Consider the following 13,678-nt stretch of genomic DNA (forward strand, 5'->3'; position numbering starts at 1 on the left):
CATAAACTGAATATTCTATACAAATCTGATTACAATATTAGCATGTATTTAATAACATAACACTTTTTAGAAGCAAAAGATTAATTCTTGCACAAAACGGAACGCGTGAAATGTGTCAGTTATAAATATTAAAAACCAATCTTAAGGCGAAACTGGAAGCATTTCCTCACTTTTTGGTTTTTGATTTTTTTTTTATTAAATAACGAAGCAATATTTCCAAAATCGGTTTTCGTGTACATGTAGAGTATGGATCAAGGTATCTTCCGATTTTTTTTTGTAGTGGAAAATGTTTTTCGTTTTTGCAAAAACAATTTTTGAACAAAATTTCACCAAAAAAAGGTTTCTGCAAAAATGGAAAACATATTCCACCTCAAAAAAATTCAGAAGATACCTTGATCTATACTCTACATGTGCACGAAAACCGATTTTGAAAATATTGCTTCCTTATTTAATAAAAAATCAAAAACCGAAAAAATGAGAAAATGCTTCCAGTTTCGCCTTAAGGGAATGAATTCATGAATGACTTAAAAGTTACCGCTCATGATGACATAAAAGACATATGTGTCACAGCAGTAACACATTCATTCACATATTTCCCCAAACATATTTCCCCATATTTTCCCAAAAAACCTTTGAGGAAATTCCCGGGGATCTTCTGGAAGAAAACTTCTGAAGGAATTCACAAGGAACTCTTGGAGGAAATTACTGGAAACTTCTTGGGGATTTCTCGAGGAACTCCTGGAGGAATTTCCAAGCAAATCCTGGAGACATTCCAGAACAACTTTTGGAAGTATTCCCGAAGAACTCCAGGAGAAAGAATTCCGAGGAATTCCTGAAAATATTTTCGAATAACTTCTGTATGAATTACCGATGAACTGCTGGAGTTATTCCCGAGGAGCTCCTGGAGCATTTCCCGAGATACTCCTTGAGGAATTCCCGTGAAAATGTTGGAGAAATCTGCGAAGAACTTCACGAAGAATTCTCGAGGAACTCCAAGAGCAATCATCGAAAAACTTCTGGAGGCATTCCCGAAGAACTCCTTCAGGAATTCCCGAGAAATTCTAATAGAACTCCCAAGGAATTTTAATGATACTCCAGAAAGAATTTCCGAGGATCTATAGAAGAAATTTCTTAGGAATCTCCGTAGAACTCCTGGATCAACTCCCGAAGAACTACTGGAGCAATTCTTGTGGAAGGGTTCGTTCAAATATAACGTAACGCTAAAGGGGGAGGGAGGGGGTCTAGCGCTGTGTTACGTTTCATACAAAATTTTAAAATTTCTCATACAAAAGTTGTTACGTGGGGGAGGGAGGGGGTCTTTTGCGTTACGTAATATTTGAATGAACTCGACCTCCTGGAGTGATTTCCGGGGAAATCCCGGAGCATTTCCCGGGGAAGTCCTGGAGGAATTCCCAAAGGAAGTCCCGAGGAAATCCAGGAGGAAATTCTGTAAGAATTTCCGAAGAACTCCTGGAGGAATTTCTAGGGACTCCTGGAAAAATTCCCGAGGAGCTCGCGGAGCAGTTCCCGAGGAACTCCTGGAGCAAATCCCGGGGAACTCCTGGAGCAATTCCTGAGGATCTGCTATAACTATTCCCGATGAACTCCTGGAGCAATTTCAGAGACACTCCTACAAATATTTCCGGGGAGCTTATGGAGGAATACTCGAGAAACTTCTGCAGAAATTCCCGAGAAACTCCAGGACGAATACCCGAGCAACTCCTGGAGCAATTCTTGATTTTGACGAACTTCTGGAAGAACGCCCGATAAACTCCTGAGGAACTTAGGGAGAACTTTTCGTGTAATGATTTTTTTTTGTGAAATTCTTGAAGAATTCCTAAAGAAATCCTGGAGAAGTTTTGCATATAAACGGGTGGGAATTTCTGAATGACTATTTAGAGAGATATTTCGAGAGAAATCTTATGAAAATTTAAAGGAATTATTCCACAAATTAAGGAATTACTGATGATCTTCTAAAGGAATTGTTATGAAACTCCTTGAAGTGTTCCTGGGGGTTCCATGGAGGAATTTAAGATAAATTTCTGATACTATTCATTGGAATCATCTGATTGATTTACTGTGAAATTGCTGATGGAGTTCCTGAAGCACTGCTGGAAGGATTCCCGGGGAACCAGAAATTTTCGGAAAATTGTTTGGGCTGGATGTTTTTCTTTTGATAGGGCGTATTGCCCCGTTTGTTTTGAAAAGGCAAATTTTGCAACGTTTTCGAAAAACGTTTCAAAGCTTCCATAGCTGCCCCTCCAAAGGCAAAGCTCGCATGCAACACTTCACTGACTTTAGGAACAACGATTTGCAGTGGATAACAGACGGAATATGACTCTAGTTTTAGATATATTGCCATTTCTGCTTAAGGGGGGCATATTATACCTACTGGCCACAAAATGTACAAATTCATGCAATGGCAGGCAAAGAAAGCCCTTCAATTAATAACTGTGGAAGTGCTCTAAGAACACTAAGTTGAAGAGAGGCAGGCCAAGTTCCAATGCGAACGTCGAGCCATAAAAAAGAAGAAGAACTTAATGAATGCTCCCTTATTTTGGTTTTATGATGGTACTAAGAACCTCTTCTAGTCTATTTGACTGAAAATGTTACTTAGGTGTTGATGTTCTACTCTGAGAACGTAAAGTCAATTATGGAGTCAAGCTACTGCACAGCCACCTCCATGGCAGAAGTCCATCTACGTTTTTTGTTTTTGTTAATAGCCTTCATCAATTACCTTTCATGACGTCTCCTGGCATGCTAGCAATGACATGCACTCATTCAGAGTTTTAAGAATTTCGAATCGTAACATTACTTTTACCTCCATGAAGGGGTTCTTAATCATAACTTCCATGCCTTTCATGTATAGTTCTTCAAAAATTCCTTAATCGATGGTTGAACAAACTTATTTGTTAGGTAGTGCATGTCATTCCGTATATCATTCATCCATTAATGACGTTCGATTTTCTTTTCTGCCTCTCCTTCATCAATAATCTTGACCGCTATTCTTACCCTCAAAGCAATATATTCGTTTGCTTTTCCAGCTGTCTCTGCTCCGGGGGCGCGTATATTTTCCAGCGCAGTTTATAGTTGTTTTATGTAAAAATCACTCACATACACAGATCCACCGACGAGGAATCACAACCACCTCGAACACACTGACTGGCTCAACACACTTGTGCCAACGTGATTCGGAAAAACAAGAGCAAAGCGCGGGCAACACATTTCATAAAATGAGCACAGGATTTGCGAGACGCTGGCGCTGCGGCTGGCGTGGCGTGGCGAGGCGGACGGGCAAAAACGAGAAATACATAAAGCAACCTTCTCGCCCCGGTCGTAAATCCCCAATCGCCTGGCAGCAAAAGCAAGCGCGCGCGTTTCTCCGTACTCCGCCCGACTCCGACCGACCGAGCGAGCGAGCGACCGACCAGGCAGCAGCGCGCTGTTTATGTAGCCATGATTGATGGGTACACATCCCTCCCGGTTCAACTCGCATCAGACCTGGCCCAATCCGTTGGCTTTCTTCTCTTTGCGTCGTCGTCGTTGGTGGATGGAATCGTCGTCGTCGTCATCATCGTCATCGTCAGCAGCAACTGGCGGGATGGATTTGTTGTTTTTGCTAGAGGTTGGTTTAGTTGCGATTGCGAGTCCTCGTCATCATTAGTGTAGCAAGCGGCCGGCAGCATCAGCCTCGCCTCGGCACCATTGCATCAAATGGGGGCTGTCGCTCATGTGCGGACATATTCGAGAGGGGTTTGGCCAAAAATGACTCTAACTTGTGTGTGATGATGCGCATTGGCGTTTGCGATGATTTGCGATTATTTAGTACATGATTTTTAAAACAATTTGAATGATTTTATGATTCCCGTTCAGTATTAAATCATTATGTTATGCAAAATCTTCTAAAGAAAGTACTTATTTAAATTTTCGTTAATTCTTCATATGCATTTCTGTCAAATAGCACAATCAACATCTTGAAACTGGAATTATGTACTATGTATAGCTACAGGCTATAATCCTAATTTGGTTAAGCTTTAATTTAAGCTTTAATCAATATTGGAATGCAAAACGGAGGTCGACAACCTAGAAGGAATGTTCAACACAGCTCTGGTCTTAACAAGTTCGTACCTCATGCTTCCACGGGTCATTCGATTACATAGACCGCAAGCAAAGAGTTGTACGCTTAGCTGGAAGTCTAACCTGACCTTCTGATATCAGCTACTTTGAAAAGGTACATCCCGAACGCCTATTTACCATGAAGGTGAAACATTCAACCCAAGATTTAACCTAAACGTAACATCTGTGGTGCCATACCCCTCCGGGACGAACCATAGAAGACTGATTATCTCAATTTTTCTCTTATAAACTTAACGTCTTCTAGAAGAAAACTTTCTTAACTTCGGCTACTTCATCCACCTATGCACTTTTTGGGGTCAAATTAGGACCAGCACAATTGTGCTGGTCCTTCCTCAAGGCGGCCGATGTTCTATAAAAAATTGTAGAAAGTTGCCAACTTTTAGGCATTTCATGGCATAGAAGATTGATTGTAATTTTTAAATCACTACAAAGTGTTAATTTGTAGAAATTAAGATGTAGAATTTTAGCTCACGAGGTCAGATGGACAGGGTATTCAAATCATTGAAGTAAATAAGAAAAAGTGATTAAGAACAACAAATCCCTGTTCCAATCTAATTTATGAGTTCGATAATATGGAGTAATATTAATCAACCAAGTATTCAAAATTCTTTGAAATACTCGTACAAGCTGATATTGTGTTCCTTGAGTGTCAATTATAAATCAAAACTTTTACAAACTAACACTTTGTACAGGTAAACCTCGACTTAGTGGACCCTCGATTATATAGACCCTCGATTTTATGTACTTCGATTTTATGTACAATTGACCTCGATTTTATGTACATTTTTATAATATTTAATCAGTTTAAATCTTGCAGTTTGTATCATGATGACTTATAATGCAGGGGTTTCAGCCTTGTGACAAGCGGAGCACTTCATATCAATAAATTGTTTTGTGGAGTCCCCAAAGTAGCGCCAAAGCATACCTCACGATATACTTAGTTCTATATACATATTTACCGTAATCTCATACTTCCCTTTCTGACTTCATTTTTTTAATATCCCTGGCCTTGTCGATGATCACGATAAGCGGAGTATACGGAGTGGCTTTCTGGCGATATTTTTTACAGATCCTTTAGAAATGACAACATTTTTAGTGGATGCATGCAAACTGCTCATTCACCAAATCTTCCCTCAAATTTTCTAACAAACTTTTTTCAACTTTTCTAATGACTTCCTCATCGAGAATTGTATTATATTTCTGAGATTTTTTGGTAGATGCCTGCTGATTGAATTCCAAAATTTGTAGCAAATTCCATAAAAAGGTCATTGTAATGCTTCGGCTGATTACTGGTAAGATGTGTGATAAATTATTTCTAGTGCTGTCATGGTAGAATCAGAGCTAGTTAGTCAAGGTTTCCCGATTTTAGCGTCCCTTTAGGTGCACATTCCCAAGGATGGGTTCCTGGAGGAATCTTTCTTGAGGAACTGCTGGAACAACTTCTAAAATAATCCATAGAACAATTTTTGAAGAAATCCCTGCCGAAATTTCTGAAGTAATTCTAGTCACATTGAACAAGTATCTAAAGATAATTCCGAAGGTATCACTGAAGAAATTTCAGAAGGAATTTTTGAAAAATCTAAAGAAAATTCTTAATAAATTCCTGAATATTTTTTTAAATAAATAGATGGATTTTCTGTAGAAGTTCCGGAAGAAATACCTGGAAACTCCTGGTGGAATAACCAACAAAACCTCTTGAGATATTTTTGAAAAAAAAAGTCCTGGAGAAATCCCCAAAATAAAAATGTTAAACATTTTTTCAATAAATTTCCTGAGAAATCCAAAGAGGAATTCTTAGAGGTACGCTCGGAGGAAATCTTGGAGGAATTTCTGATAAAATATACAGAGGAATACTCGGTGGAATTTTTGATGAATTCTCTGTGTCAATTTCTGCAGGAATCTCTGCAAAGATTGTCTTCTAGCCTCTCCGTAGCAATCCTCTGTAGAAGCCTGCAAAATCTGTAGAAAAATTTCTGAAATAATCCTTGGTGGATTTCCTAAGATTTTCTTAAGAAATCCTTGGAGCAATTTCTGGAAGAGAAATGTCATGAAGCAATATCTAAAGGAATGTGAATAAATTTAAGGAATTTCCTTAATAATCTCTTGTAGAATTCCTAAAGCAATCCTTGGTGACTGTTCTTTATAATGCTTCTCAGATTTTTTTCTGATACATTGAGAATCAGAAACTCAAAACTTCTTCAAGGATTGAATCAAATTCTAAAATAAGTTCAGGGATATTTTTTTTTTGAAAAACTTTATGGAAGGTTTTCTAGATGAATGCTTTGAAAAATATCTGCAGGAATCTCTACTAAAGCAAGGAGTACTTGGAGAAGTTTCACAATTTTAAAGGAATCCCTTGAAGATCTTGTGAAAAAAATTCTGGCTGAATTTCTTTCGGACTTCCAGGTGGAATTTTTGAAGTAAATCTATGAGCAGTTTTCCAAAGATTTTTCAGGAACTCGTGAAGGAACTTGGATGGATTTCAGCTGGGGTACATGAATGAATTATCGAAAAATCTGTGGAAGTTTTTACAAAATAATGGATAAATATGTAAAGAAGTCTCTGGAGAAAAATCTGAAGATATTTTTGAAGAAATTACTGGTCGAATTTATAATAGAAGCCAGGGGAAATTTTCCGAAGGAACTCCCAGGGTAGTTTCTACAGGAATCCCTGCAGAAAATTCCTGAATGGATCTCACATTTCCTTGAAGGAATTTCTAGAGAATCCCAGGAAGTTTTTCTGTCAGAAATTCAGATTAAAAAAAACTATCAAGAGCAATTTCTAAAGCAAACCCCGGAGAAAGTTTTAAAAAAATCCTAGGGGATCATTTGAGAGAATGCTTAAAGGAATTTCCGTAGGATTGTTCGGAAAAAATCTCGAAAAAGAGGTATATTTCTGAAGGATTTGCTGAAGAAATCACTGGAAGAACTTCTACAAAAAAAATCATACACAACTCTTTCTGAAACTTCTGGAGAAATCACTAGTGGCATTTCGGTAGAGATTGCTGTAGGATTTTTTTTTGGTGAAACCCTTGAAAGATTTTCTAATGTAACCCCAGCTCATATTTTTGAAGAAACTTTTGAAACATTTTCTGAAAAATAGTTTATAAAGCCATCGCACAAATTTTTATTTGAGGAATCTCTGGAGAAATTTCTGCATAAATGTCAAGAGTTTTTTTTTTTTAGTTTTTATTAATGTGTATTTTAACTCAAATGCTAATTCTACACTCAGTAAATGTTTAAAGGTATTCCTTAAAGAATCTCTGAACGCATTTTTGTAAGAATCCTTGGAGGAATTGCTACTCAAATTCATGAATATTTTTTTTTAATGTGGAGGAATTTTAAAGTGAATCAAGAGAGATGTTTTGAAAGAATTCTTTGTGAAAGTTATAGAATAAAAAGAAATTCTAAACAAATCTCTGAAAAAAAAAATCCAAAATAAATCCATGGATGATTTTTTGAAATAATTCATAAGGGATTTTTTGCCCGAATACTCGGACAAGTTTCCGCAAACAAAAATAGAAAGATGTTTTACAAGTATTTCTGAATAATTTTTGAAAGATTTTTCAAAAGATTCCAAAAGATTCTCCATTCGCCTAGAGAAATTTATAAATAAATAACTAGAGGAATTTCTGAAGTAATCCCTGGGCGAATTATGAAAAATCATGTAGAAATTGGTGAAGCAATTTTTTCAAAATTTTGTTAAATAACTCTTTAAGGAACACTTGGAAGATTTTCTTCTTTTTTTCTGTAACATGATGGTACGATGTAGGAAGTTTTATTCGAAGACCGTCGAAATAGAGTTGATAATTCTGGGTTCACTTAATTTTATTAAACACCTCAGAATTGTAATAAAAGGCGACCGATCAGACTACACTACTCATACAGAAAGATCGTTCGGCATATATAGCAAAACCAGTAACCACGCTCTATCAAGGGCTTGTCAAGAATCTTTCTGAATTTCAGATGGGATTTCTGGAAGAATTTATGTATCAATTCGTAAAGAAATTCCAGGATAAATAAATCCTCGGAGAGTTTTTAAAGCAATGCCTGAGTGAATTTTTGTTTTGTTTTTCATTTTTTTGGGACGCTTGTGCACACAACGTTTCTGTGTATATCAATTTCTCAAAATATTGGCCTTTCAATCAACCATGCATAGTTTTGGACAAAAGATTTCGATCGTAGCAAAATAGCGAGATAGTGGTTTATTCGTTTCAGTTTCAAAATCAACCCAATTTTCTCTGATTTATTGTAATTTTTCCAATCATCGTAGAAACAATCTTAAAAAAGTTCCTTAAAGCTTGAAATCTGAAGAATGTTATGATATATTCAACTCAAAATCGACAAAATGGTCACTTACACCCTTTTGATTCTGGGCCCTCATATGTTTTAGCACATTTTGGTATAAAATTAAAATAAAAATAAAATAAAAAAATTCCTTCGATTTTATGTAAAATTCGATTTTATAGACATTTCAAAAATTGAAATGTCCACTAAATCGAGGTATACCTGTAGTGGTTTAATATATAAAATCAATCTTCAATACCGTGAAACGCCTAACATTTGGCAACTTCCGATGGAACTTCGACCGCCTTGAGGACGAACAAGTACAATTGTGCTGATCCCACTTTCACCAATCAGAAATCTGTCGCTTTACAACAAAGAACCACAAAGAACCGTTTTGCAGAACTATATTTATAAAAATACGACAGATAACACTTTTTAACTCTAGGGTGATCGTTTACTTTTTGTTTAATTTATTGTGGCGTTTTAATAAACAATTCCAATCAAAGCTGAGGCTCATAAATTCAAGTATAAGTAATCACTCAATCATAAAAAAAACAGTTGAAGAAAATATGTTAAACTAATGCAGAAAAAGAGCACGATTGTGCTGGTTCGTCCCGAAAGGGATATGCCAGTGAAACCAGGTGCGTATCAGTTGCAGACTAGGTTCCAGATCTTCATTTACAGATGCCTACTTTTCTTTCTTGGTAGTTGAAGGTTTTTATCAGGCTACCTTACCATAGTGACACGCTGAAGGGCCTGCCTTCTTTGGTAAAAGATTAACTATTGTAAATTTGGAGTGTTCCTTGGTAAACAGACGCTCGGAGCGTACATCCTTAATCTAGTGGTAAAAGAAGCATGCCTAGGTTGTACTTGCCTTACCGGTCAGACTAAGGCCAAGTGGCTTCTGCTGTACATAGTAGCCGTTTCCATTCTACTCGGTCCATGGCTATGTGTCTCCAGTTCCACACTCTGCGAAGGGTTCGCAGATCGTCCTCCACGTGATCGACGTCTACTTGTACCGGCTGGATGACTTTCGAGAATCATTTTAGTCGGGTTGCTATCCGACATCCTGATGACGTGAGCCGCCCACCGTAGCTTCCCGATTGTTGCGTCCACTCCGGATGGATGATTCTCTCAGCAGTTAATACAGCTCGTGGTTCATTTGCCTTCTCTAAGTATCGTCTGACCCCATATAGCCGAGGCGGTAAACGCACGGGTATTCAGCATGACCATGCTGATGGTGACGGGTTCGATTCCCGGTCGGTCCAGGATCTTTTCGTAAAGGAAACTTCCTTGACTTCCTTGGGCATAGAGTATCTTCGTGCCTGCCACACGATATACGCATGCAAAATGGTCATTGGCAGAGGAAGCTCTCAGTTAATAACTGTGGAAGTGCTCATAGAACACTAAGCTGACAAGCAGGCTTTGTCCCAGTGAGGACGTAACGCCAAGAAGAGAGAGAGAGAAGTATCTTCTTCCATCTGCACTCCGCCGTAGATGGTACGCAGCACCATCCGAGAACTCTAAGTACGCGTTGGTCCTCTGCACGTAGAGTCCATGCTCATAGAGGACTACCGGTCTACTCAGCGTTTTGAAGATAGTTAACTTCGTGTTACGGCGGACTTTATTCGGTGGTAGAGTTCTGTGGAGTCCAAAGTAAGCTCGAATTCTTCGACCGCCTCGATTTCAACACCGTCAATAGAATTTCGGGGTGGCAGGCGCGGTGATTCCTTCCTAGAGGCCTTTGCCATCACATACTTTGTCTTTGACACATTAATCCGATTCGCCTGGCTTCACTCTTTAGTCGGATGTACGTTTCCGCCATCGCCTCAAATTTACGAGCTATAATATCAATATCATTAGCGAAACCAAGCAGTTGAACGGACTTCGTGAAAATCGTTCCACTCGTGTATATCCCCGCTCTCCTTATTACATTTTCCAAAGCAATTTTAAACAGCAAGCACGAAAGACCATCACCTTGCCGTAACCCTCTGCGAGATACGGAGGGACTCGAGAGTGTCCCTGATACTCGAACTACGCACATCATTCGATCCATCGTCGCCTTGATCAATTGTATCAGTTTAACCGGGAATCCGTACTCGTGCATAATCTGCCATAGCTGATCTCGATCGATTGTATCATACACTGATTTGAAATCGATGAGCAAGTGATGTGCGAGTACGTTGTATTCGTGGCATTTCTACAACACCTGACGGATGGCGAGCATCTGGTCCGATGTAGCGCGGTCATCCATGAATCCAGCATGATATAGACCCACGAACTCTCTTGCAATCGGTGGTAGACGGCGGCATAAACTTTTAGAGAGTATTTTGTAGGCAGCGCTCAGTAGTGTGATCGAGCGATAGTTCCCGCAATCCAACTTATCGCCCTTCTTGTAGATGGGATACACGATACGTTCCAGGCATTCCTCCGGTAATACTTCCTCCTATCAAATCTTGGCAATAACCCGGTGTAGTAGTCTCACTAATGCTTTAGTAACTCGCTTGGTAGTTGATCTGCTCCAGTGGCTTTATTGTTTTTCAAGTGGCTTACCTCCTCCTTAATCTCGTGGAAGTTAGAGGCTGGAAATCTTTCGTCCTGCGCACGTTCTTCTAGATCTGTTACCACGCCACCTACGGTGCCTGCAACGTCGCCATTGAGGTGCTGCCGCCACCTCTCGACCACCTCACGCGGTTCAGCTTCTCGTAGAACTTCCGTGTGTCCTTAGCGCGGTACAGCTCTTCCATCGCTTCGCGATCTAGTTCTTCTTGCTGGCGCTTCTTCATCCGGAAGACTGAGTTCTGCCTGTTCCGCGCCTGTCTGTAATGTGCCTCATTCGCTCTCGTACGGTGTTGCAGCATTCTCACCCATGCCGCATTCTTCTCGTTTTCCAACAGCTCACATTCGCCGTCGTACCAGTCGTTTCTGTGATTCGGAGTCGCGAAGCCTAGTGCTGTAGCCGAGGTACTACCTACACAGTTAAAATAAAAGTGTAAAATTGAGTTTATTTTGATGCACATATTTGGAGCATCGATTTCAACTCAAAATTCCATCATGTTTTAAATTTACACGAGTTGATATGCGAGATAAATCGTGTAAATTTAAACGTCATTGATTTTTACATTGAACACATTCCATGGCTTTCGTTTGTTCCTTTTTCCGTTTGTTCCTCTGATTCCACTTCCCTCGCATGTAGAAGAGAATATGATTTATTAAGCATCGGTAGATCATGTCATGGTTTCAAAAGTATATTTTATTCCGCTGTTTCCATATATTCATAGTATGTATCGACATTTAATTCGTAAAAGCAGCTGCGGTTCCAAAAATTGGTGAATCTCGTCGCCCGTCTCGATGGTGAGCGCCGTAGGCTGATTGGAACGAGCGAGAAGCAGCCAGTGTGTTGTGTTATGCGCATATCTGCAAATATGCAATTTATGGATAGAAAACACTTTCACTCCACAACAAATACTTTATCTGTACTTACCTTTCACTTAAAATGGGTTTCGATCTAACGCACTTGCTTTTTCTCCAGTGCAATGGTCGGAATTGCAAAATCTTCAGCAGGGAAACTATTTCGTGTCGGCCATATTTCACTTCTGAACTTATCGGTTTTGGAAGCCGTCAGTTTGATTTTACACGACGATGGAAAATTATAGTTTTAATGATAGAGAAATCGATGCATATCAATGCGTTTTTGAGAGCAATGTTGAAAATGCACGATGAAGTGATTTCGTGTGCATAAAAATGTAAAATTGTATCTTTTTTGACGCTCTTATTATGTGCATCGATTTCAACTTAATTTTCCATCATATTCCGTTTTCAAGTAATGTAAATTTAGTGTTTTTATATTTTACATGCAATTTAAATTTCAACATTTTTAGCTGTGTATGGCGGATCAGACGTCCTTCCAGATATCTTCAAGTGTAGCTACACCAAGCTGCACTTCCGTTTGGTAGGTCCACTGCTAACTGCTGCGCGTAGTCTTGAGCCACTTCTACGTTACGCAGCTGCTCGATGTTGAACTGCGACGTTCGACTTCGACGCGTGGTAATAACTGTCGAAAGTTTTGAGCGCATGCATTCAGCGACTAAGCAGTGATCAGAATCTATATTCGCACTGCGGTATGTGCGGATATTGGTTATACCCGAGAAGAATTTACCGTCGATTAGAACGTGGTCGATTTGGTCTTCTTTATGATGGTCGGGAGATTTCCAGGTGGCTTTGTGGATATCCTTGCGGGAGGAGAAGGTGCTTCGGACTACCATACCATGGGAGGCTGCTAATTTTACGCATCGCTGGCCGCAGGTTGTTTCTCCTGATTACCGGTCTGTACCTTTATCTCCACTTCCAGGTCTCCCTTGGTGTGCGCAGTGCACGTTAATAATGCTGTAGTTGAAGAAACTGCCTTTACCTTTTAACATGCACAGCACATCCTTGCGTTGATCGGCTGCTCCCCGATCACACGTTGTCGCATCATGCCCAACACTATAAATCCTGTTCCCAGTTCATTGGTGGTGCCACACTTTGATAGAAGGTAGCCACTCGATGCCCGCTTTTCCACACTTTTTGTCCAGTCCAACAAAGTTCCCGCAACGCCACGATGTCGAACTTGTGGGGGTGTAGTTCGTCGTAGATCATGCTGTCACATCCTGCGATACCAAGTGACTTGCAATTCTATGTTCCAAGTTCCCAATCGTAGTCCTTTTTGCGTCGCTTAGTTCTTTGTCGATTGTATCGAGTCGTATTTTCTCCTATATTATTCGCAATGCGTGGCAACGGGTGGCTTATTGGGCCTACGCCAACACTCCTGTCTTGACGGAGGGCCATCGTGCCAATTCTGTTTAACGTCTCAACCAACACTGGGACGGCCACGCTGATAGGGCTACCGCCTTGGGTCTAGCTGGGCGTGATGCAGTATTTGATGTGTGCTTTGAGCCGCTTCTTCCTGGTTGAACAGCCGCTCCTTCCTGGTTGAACAGTCGTACCTCCTTAACCCTAAAAGGGATACTTTCATGGCCTCAGTTTCGTCACCTCGCTCAGTGTGTTCCATCAAAGACGAGCTCTGAAAGGCACCTGGGGTCCAATGGACCCCAGGTATCCCTTTTAGGGTTAATCTAGCTGAAGTCAGATAGCCGTCTTATATTATTCAGATACCTGCCTTATATAATTCTTGCATGGAGCTTACATGCTACGTAGGGGCGAATACGGTATCTGCCAATTTATATTCGTGGGACGGGTGCCCACAGCACGACAAT

Source organism: Aedes albopictus, chromosome 2 (assembly GCF_035046485.1).
Source record: "Aedes albopictus strain Foshan chromosome 2, AalbF5, whole genome shotgun sequence".
NCBI lineage: Eukaryota > Metazoa > Arthropoda > Insecta > Diptera > Culicidae > Aedes > Aedes albopictus.